Here is a 9,708-nt window from a genome sequence, read left to right on the forward strand (position 1 = left end):
TTCCCTCCAAAAATGAATTAGAGAGTATTGCTTCCTTTTTAGTTTCAATGAAGAGTTTGAGGCGTATTTGGATTGAATCATCTGTAAATTTCTTGTAGAATTCAGCTGTGAATCCATTGGGACCTGGGATTTTCTTTGTTGGTAAGAATTTATTACATTTTCAATTGTCATTGGGTTATTCGGAAATTTTATATCTTCTTGATTCTGTCTTGGTAATTTATTCCTATATAGGTATCTGTCCATTTCTTCTGTGCTTTCCATTCTACAATAGTAAAGATTTTCATGGAACAGATATTTTTCATCAAGTACTGATATGTTAAACTTTAAGTCTCTATAGAATATGATTAAAAATCATTTAAAAATTAAAATATATTTAAAAAATAGAAAAAAAAAGAATTCTATAATTTTTATGTTTACACATAAGTCCAGAAATCTAACCTTATACAACACTGTAGCAGGACAGTCTTGCCTTCATTCACCATCCCCTTCTTTTTGAACAATCATCTACCCGAGAGACAGCACAGCAGCAACTGGCATGTCATGATAAGCAGCCTGTATTCAGAAGACCAAAATGACAGGCACTCCAAGCATGAACCTACTATTACACATTGCCATCTTCAGTGCTGTTGCTTAGTTCACAGGTGTCTGTATATATAGTTAGTCAGGGTGAGAATCATTCCAATTAACTGCTAGATTCAAAAATCTTTTGAAGATTCTTAGGATCATTGCCTTACCCATCTTGTACATATAACTGTATGGCTTGCCACTGTCATGTTTCCTAGCTCTTCTCCTTTTCCTTTTTTAATTGTTTAGACCTCAAGTTCTTGCTTTCCTTTTAGTTGTATTGTATTTTTCTATCTGTATTTCTTCTTTTGAGTTCTTATACTAGGGAACCTATACAATATTTACACATGTGTGTCCAGTTTGTTCCACTTATGAGTATATCTTCAAGTGGCATTCACTTCAATATAAAGGCTTCGGGTTTATCATTCTTTATAGCTGAGTAATACTCTATTGTATAAAAGTACCACATCTTTTTCATCCATTTCTCAGGTTAAAGATTTTCAAAGTAGCTCTTTGTGACCTGGTTTTCCACAGGTTTTGCAATATTTTCTCCCTTTTTATTCTTACTATTTTAATTTGAGTTTTTCCTTTCTCTTTTTGATGAGGTTTGCTAGGGTTTTTTATTTTTATTTAATTTTTCAAATAACCAGATTTCTGATTCATTAATTCTTTGTGTTGTTTTCTTCATCTCAATTGCATTAATTTCTGTTCTAATTTTTATAATTTCTTCCCATCTTTGAGCTTAGGGCTTGGTTTGCTCTTCTTTTCCTTGAAGATTGAGACAGCATTATAGTTTTTACTTGTTCTCATTGTGATTTTTTTTTATTTAGGGCAGGGTCTATAGGGACTACAGGGTCTCACTGCATAGATAGGACTTGTAGTGATCCTCTTGTTTACAGCCTCCCAAAAAGCTGGCATTACAGGAATGTGCCACCATGCCCACTCTCAATTACTAGCTTAGCATGCCTTGGGGGTGGGGCCAGCACAGCAGGACTAGAATAGAATTCCCAGCCCCTGTGTCTGCCTAACCAGGTGCTTTAATCTGCTGAGCTATTTGGAGGGCCCTCATTCTGTTTCCTTAATGTGTTAGTTCCCCACTATAAATTTCTCTCTGAGTACTGCTTTCATTGCAAACCACAAATTCTGGTAAGTTGTGTTTGGATTTTCAGTGGACTGCAGATATTGTTTAATTGCTTGTTTCATTTAACCTGCCACTCATTGGATGCTGAGGAGGGTGTTATTTAATGTCTATATGTATTTGGGGTTTTGTGGTTTCTTTCATCACTAATTTCCAGTTTCATGACACTGTTTTCTGATAACACGTATGGAATAATTTCTTTTTTCCTGCATCTACTTAAGCATGACCTACGGAGAAGTACATGGTCTAATTTAGAGAAAGTCCCATGTGCAGCTGAAAAGAATCTATATTCAGATGGTTTTGGATAGAAGACTCAATAAATGTCCTATAGTCCATTTGTTCAAAGGTTTGGTTTAGTTCTTCTACATCTTTGTTATTCTTTTTATGTCTACTGGACCTCTCTTTTTGACATAAGGGCATATGATGGTCCCCTTTTAAGATTTTGTTATTGCTTATTAGATTTTTCATGTCCATTAAAATGTGTCTTACACAGTTGGGTGCTCCTTTATTTGGTGTATACATATTTATGACTGTTATTGCTCCCGCTTGAAATTTTCCCTTAACAAGTATGTAGTGATCTTCTTTTTCTCATGTAATCATTTTTAGTTTGAAGCTCATATTATCTACAAACAGATAGCTACCCCTTATTTTTTTCTCAGTTCATGGTGCATATAGTATTGTTTTCCATCTTTTAACTTGCAGACTATGAATTTTCTTTTAAGGTATGTATATTTCTTGTACACCACATATTGTTGGATTTTGTTTATTAATCTGATCTGTGAGTCTATTTCTTTTAATTAGTAAATTGAATCCATTTACATTTATGGTTGTGATTGATATGTATTGTTTTATGTTTTTCATGTTATTTTCTTGCTGTGTGTTCCCTAATTTTCCTGTATTTGCTTTCCCTGTTTGGTGGTTTCTTTCTGTTGTTGATCTTGAAATTGTGTTCATTTTGATTCATTTTTAGATTGTCAGTACTCTTTGTAGGTTTGGTTTGGTGGTCATGAATTCCTTTAGTTGTTTTTGTCATGGAAGTATTGTACTTTTCCATTAATTTTGAAAGATAGTTTTACAGAGGATATCAGTCTGGGTTGGAATTTGGTTTCTTTGAGGAGTTGAAATACTTCACACTCTTCTTCATTTGATTGCTTTCATTGAGAAATGTGGTGTGATTCTGATTGTCTCTTCTTTAGATGTGATGGTTTTCTTTTCTCTAACAGCTTCTAGTATGATGTTCTTGTGCTGAATTTCTAGGATCTTGATTGTTACATATCTAGGTTTAGATTTATTTTGATACATGTCATTCAAAGTTCTCTATACCTAAGTTATATGAATGTGAGATTGCTTCCCCACAGTTGGGAAGTTTTCTGCTATTAGTTGTGCAAATATTCTTGTTATATCATTTATGTTATCTCCTTCTTTTTCATTGATGCCTATTAGTCTTATGTTGTTCATCTTTCCATTGTCTTATAGTTGTTGAATTATTATTTAATGTTTTCTTGTTGTTTTTAAAATATCTTTTCTTTCCTGGTCATTAGCTGCAATGATCTCTTCATGGCCTGAAAGTCTATCTTCAATTTCATGCAAATGGTTTTACCAAATTTTAATGGAATTTTTATATCCTGTACATCTCTTTGAATCTGTTCCATGAATTCTATTTATTTCTTATATTGGTCCTTCAAGGTTTCCATCATTTGTCAATGCTCCTCCAATTTTTTAACCAATGTTTTCTTTATGTTTGCTCTGTAATTCTTTCATTAGAGTTATTATATTTTTTAACTGAGAAATTATTTCTGATCTGATTTCTTTTATACTTCCCTTCAGTTGTTTCTTTACTTCAATTGCAATTATTTCAGATATTTAAGGTGTGTGACTTCTAATTTCTTCTATGCTGATTTTCCTGGATTTCTTCTGGATGGGCTGGGGGCCTGAGATTGCATTTTTGCTCCTTTGTCTTGTTATTTTCTGTTTCAGAAAGAACTCTTTATTTTAATTTTCCTTATACTTTTTGTGAAATTTTGATAGTTTGTAGCTAAATCACTTCAACCAGGCCCTTTCTGGAATGAATCTGCTCTTCTGTGATCTCTTCTGTGTGTCAGATTTGTGGTTTCTCTCTGTCCTAAGATCTAGCCTCCTCTATTAATTGAGAGTGTGATATTGATTTTTTGTTTGACTCAGTCCTTCATCCTTTGGTATAGCTTTGTATAGCTTATTACTTGAGTGCTTAAAGATATTGTTACCCAAGGGATAACAGGTGGTTAAGATATGACCTTCTAGTTACAGTAGTACAATTAATAATAATAATAACAGTAGTGAAATTTAGAAATTGAGAAACTTTGGCAACTAATGCTTTTGTACTTTAGACCATTGGAGCAAACTCTACAGTTGTATAAAAAACAAAGTGTAAATTGGGAATTTGTCTGTACACCAAGTCCCCTGAGTTTTGTTTGAGCACCTCCCAATTGTTTATCTGGAGTCCTCTGGGAAGAACACTTCATTTGAGTTTCCTTCTAAGGCTTCCGGGTGGCCTGGGGTCAGCTGGGCATGACAATTCTCTGGAGCTCTGCCTAGAAGGTCTTTAAGCTATAGATTCTTTTGTGTACAAACTGCACCAATGTTCTTGTACTTTCCTTGCATCTGATGGTCATTATCAAGTACTTGTTTCCTCAGTTCTGGTCAGGCTTTTCTAGTCACCCATAGGCATGGATTAGCTGTACCCCAGCCACCCTGGAACAGCCCGAAGGATAAATGCCCTCCCAGAGCCTTCATAGACTGCCTTTTTCTCTCAACCACTGAAGAGATCTAGCTCAGGACATCATTTCCTGTACTGCCATCACTGCAGTGACTGATAAACTGCTTTCTAAAATTCCAAGCAACTCACACAGTGTCTCAGAGAAACACAGCAGTTACAATTCTTGCAAATTTTCATCAAAAATACTATAGTAAATACTTCTTGGCATTTGACAATTGTGTAGTAGAATAACATTGTGTTTTGAAATTATACTTCCCAAAGAATAATTATGCATGGTATGTTTTCAAGTGATTATTTATTGTGCATACATATTTTAGAATAGTTTTGTTTTAACATATATGTGATACATTTTAAATGTTGAAATGAGTTTTTTCTGTAGTCAATGTTTTATTGGAGAAAATGCACTGCTGCAAAAATTTACAAAAGTCTAGAAACATTTCCAGCCTTACGTGCATTGTAAAATTTTTTCTAAAGTTCTGCTTCTTGGTGCCTGCTTTGACCAACTTGACCCAATTATTCTTCTGTCTTGTGTAATCAAAGTTTTAGACATACTATGATAATATATATATATTTCAATTTTCTTCTGCACTCTTTTCCTTATCCACCAAAACACAAAGTTCTTCTAAGACACCATTCCTTTTATGCTTCTGAGTTCTTGCACAGTGAGTACCAAAGTTTTAGGACATTATGGACACTTTTCTAATACTAAGCTAAAGTTTTTGTGCTTTAATAGAAAGACTGATTGAATGCTAGAAAAGAAAAATCAAAGTCATGCAATACTTGTATTAGCAAAATAGATTTTTGATCACAAAATAGCAAAGAGGAAGGGAGATTTTAGTTTAGTCGTAGGTTGAGATTTGATTAGGCTGTGGAAGAATAATAATTTCTAACATTGAAACAAGATGACTGTGTGTGTGTGTGTGTGTGTGTGTGTGTGTGTGTGTGTGTGTGTTTATATGATGAATAGTAACCAAGAGGAAACCAAGGATTGATTATTGCTAAACTGACCTAACATAGTTCCTTGGGAAGACAGATCAAGATATTTGTGGAATAGTGGTGAATAATTAATTTGATGACATGAATGTGATCAGAAATCAAGGGCAGGGAAATACTTCTAAAATGATTGACAAGATTCTTTCTACAAATGATAGAGAAAGTACAAAGAGTCCATCATCAAATGATAAATGGTAGGAGGGCTTAGAGGCACATGACTGGAGTTTGTTCAAGGACAAAACTGTTAGTGAGAAATTTGAATTAACTTAGACCTTGAGACTTCTATTCAGCTTTCCTGCCCAAAAAAAAAAAAAAAAAAATTCATAGAAAGTATCAGAGGCCTAGGATTCATGCCTAACATGAATTTTGCAAGTTTTCAGTCCTTAGTGATCTCCAAAAGAGTTTTATAAGTTACACAAAACACAGACCACTATAATGGGATCAAATTACAAAGTTTTATTTGGGTAAAAAGTTTTCTGCTCCCTATGATGGAAGATGAGAGAAATCCCTTGGGTTCTCCTAAGCAGAAACAAACTCCTACAGTTGATGATTCTTAAGTTATGATCACAGTCAGACAATATCTCTACCTTGCTAGAGAGGAAGGCCATTCATTGTAATTTATAGCCTAGAAGCCTCTATTGCAGCATATTTGTCCTGCTTTCACAAGGTTTGTCAAAGATCTCTAGTTCAATAAAATGTTGAGGCTTACACACACTCAGAGCCCTCCTTCTCATCACTGCTGGGAAAATTCAAATTCAGAAAACACAAATACTTTTCCACCGTCACTAAACAAGTAGCAATAAAAACAAAAAGCCAGATCTATTAGAGTCATGATTTTCATATTAAGTCAATTTCTATCTCATTTGAATTGAAACCAAAATATACTTTCTACAATATTGTGAAGATTGCCTTTGGAACAAGTAATGAACATGAATTGATTTTAGAGCTTTAAAATGACTCAAGGTAGGAAACTGTTCCAAATGGTTTGACACTTTTTCTCATAATTTTACTGCCAAAAAATTCTGTGGATAAAAATTATATTTTTTTCTTGCTCTCTTAATTTGCTTTGTCTTTGGAAAGTCTTGAGCATCTCTTGTCAATGGGTCTATATTACAAATTAAAGTTTACAGAAATGGATTTATGAACAATTTTAAGATTGAATTTGGATGGACTCTTTTTTATTTTTCCCCTTTTGGTGGAACAGGGGATTGAACTCAGGCCCTTATGCTTCCCAGGCAAGCTCTTATTCTATAGAGCCATTTCCCCAGCCCTTTAAACTTGAATTTGGGGGGAAATATGGTATCTTAATTCTCTTTCTCGCACATGTCAAAATATGTCAGAAGTGGAGAATGATTCTGACATTCCTACTACATTGCTGGTTATTCTCAAGGTAAGTACTTAGCAAATTCATTGTCAATACTAAGTAAAAAAAACCAAACAACTTGTTTTGGAATTTGTAATTCTTCTCACCTTTAAAATCCTTCTGAATTTAGTAACTTCTTTGAAGGCAACTGCTTTGAAATCAAGTGGTTATGAAAGGGATAGAACATGTTCACACACTCAGACTATATGCAGATTGTATGTTAAAAATATGATTTTCTCACATCCACAAGGGCACCAAGCTTCCAGTTTTGACTTACATTCTATTTTTTACCTTTAATATGATCATTTGTTTTAGTTCTAGATCTATGTAGTTAGCTTTTCTTACAAAGTAGCCTTGAAGACTCAAGAGAGTTAATTATTTGAATTGAGAAGTCTGCTATTGGCAGTCCAGTCCCTTACACTTTCTGGCAAGAGACTGGAACTGGACTCTAGATTTCCCCCTGCCAGGTAACTGCTCACAGATAAGAAGGTGTGGATACAATATGGGAAAGAAAAAAGCTAGATTTCTCCTTCAAAGACAATATATTGCACTATTTGATCCTAATTACTAGAAAATCAATTTTCAGTTTTTACACAGTTGCTATTTACATACCATCTATTGTATTAAATGAAATGTTCCATCTTGGATTTGGACTCTTAATTAGTTATTCAGGACATTTTCTAGCATTCAGAATTTTATTCAAATAAGACTTACCTAATACACCCTAGCACCTTTTATCAGAATATTAGTTGGAGTGCTTTCTTTATTATTTTATTATTTATTTATTTATTTATTTATTTATTTATTTATTTATTGCAGAACCGGGGATTGAACTCAGGCCCTTGTGCTTGTCAGGGAAGTACTTATTCTACTGAGCCATCTCCCTGGCCCTTTATTTCTTATTATAATGACAGCAAATAGAATTCTTTTATTTTATTGTTTTTTTATTTTTTATTTATTTTTTTTTGTGGAACCGGGGATTGAACTCAGGCCCTTGTGCTTGCCAGACAAGCACTTATTCTACTGAGCTATCTCCCCGACCCCACAAATAGAATTCTTTGAAAAATATAGAAGACAAGTTTTTGTCACTTGCTCTGGTATCAATAATTTGTTTTTGGATAAAGAAATAAACGATTTTAAGCAAAATGAATTAAATACATTACCTACTTACCCATGATTTTATTAAACTAAATGAAAAGGTTGTTTGTCATTACAACTTTGATGATTTCTTTAATTTATATCAAAATTTTATGTGACAATATTAATAATTTAGAAAAACTTGAATATATATTTTTTTCCTTTAATGTTTCAGACAAACAATGAAGGTGAAACAGACAGTCCTGCAGGAAATCATTCTCAGCTTTTCACTTTACCCACATGTACAGACATTCCTCTGTGTGATCTCTTTTGTCTCTACTTTCTCACCTTGTCAGGTAATCTGGCCATCATGGTTTATCTTGGGTGTGCTGATCTCTGCACACACCCAAGTAACTTTTCCTTAGTGTAGTCTCTCTCTCTCTCTCTCTCTCTCTCTCTCTCTCTCTCTCTCTCTCTCTCTCTCTCCCCCACCCTCACTCTCTTTCTCTGGCATGCTACACATTAACCATCATTCCCAAGATGCTGGCAGATATTCTAACCCAGACCAAAAGCATTTCTGTCATAGGCTATGGATTGCAGATGTGTTTCTTCCTGGAACTTGGTGTATTAACTGTGTCATCCTCACTTCAATGGCTTATGGCCAGTTCCTTTGCTGTCTGCAAACCTCTAAGGTACCCCTCTTTATAACAAATGTTGCACGTGGGTAGTTTGTGGCCTCTGCCTGGATTTCAGGCTTTCTTATCTCATTAGTAGAAACTGCAGTGATATTCAAGGCATCTTTCTGCAGATACAACCTAATTAAGCACTTCTTTTGTCCACATTCCAGCAGCTGTCAGACTGTCCAATATACACAGTGATCCAACAGAGTTTGTGGTCTCATGGTCACAGTAATCTCAATGTCAGGCTTGCTAGGCACATTCCTGCTTATCATTCTGACTTATGTGTCCATCCTTTCTACGATCTTCAATCCTGTCAGCTGAGGGTAAGCAGAAAGCCTTTTGCACCTCTATCTCCCATCTCATGTTGGTCATCGTCCACTTTGCTGTTACATGTATTGTTTTCCTGAGGAAAAAAAAATGGAGATGACACACTCAGCGATTTCCTACATCATCTTCTTCCCTTTTCTCAGCCCATTTATATTCATGTTCAAGAATAAAGATAAGAAAAATGATTGGTAAAAGATCTTGGGAAATACACTTATGTTAAAAATATCATAGTTGATTTCCTCAGATGGATTAAACTATAGTTTATGTCCCTGGAACTCACTACACATTTACTCATGTGGCCTTTCTCATGGCATGAAATATGGGAATAAAGGAAATTATTCTGGAAAAAACAATCACAGGCATCTATTGTTCTTGGTAAGGCCATGTTCCGTACTCTCTTTTGCTGTTAGAGGAAAAATATTCCTGTGGATTTGAGAATTCTGCCAATCAACTTCTGGATGTCTTGCACCATTTACCAGTGAAAAAAGAAGATTGTCCAAGGAAAAGAAGCACATAGTGTCACAGTGCTCAGCTGTTTCCAATATCCAAAGACATAAATGCTGAAGAATTTTCTGGAGAAGGCTGAGATGCCCTAGATTACACATTTCAGAAGTTAAACCAGTTCTAACTGACTCTTTGTGAATATCTGGATTCACAAATATACACAGAAACATAACACATATTTCTTTTTTCCATTATTTTATTGAGAGACAAATAGCAATGAGACAGTTTCAAATCAAATTTGTAGGACAGTTTCAATAATTAACACATTGCATACTCTCTTTCTAGTGGTTATTTGCTGTACAAGATG

General features: G+C 34.5%; 1 pseudogene; it reads left to right on the forward strand.

The window, feature by feature from the left end:
- The first annotated feature begins 3,767 nt into the window (after positions 1 to 3,767).
- LOC101572192 lies at positions 3,768 to 9,128 on the forward strand (annotated as a pseudogene).
- Positions 9,129 to 9,708: the final 580 nt, after the last annotated feature.

Source organism: Octodon degus, unplaced genomic scaffold (genome assembly GCF_000260255.1).
Source record: "Octodon degus isolate 3935 unplaced genomic scaffold, OctDeg1.0 scaffold00116, whole genome shotgun sequence".
Taxonomy (NCBI): Eukaryota; Metazoa; Chordata; class Mammalia; order Rodentia; family Octodontidae; genus Octodon; species Octodon degus.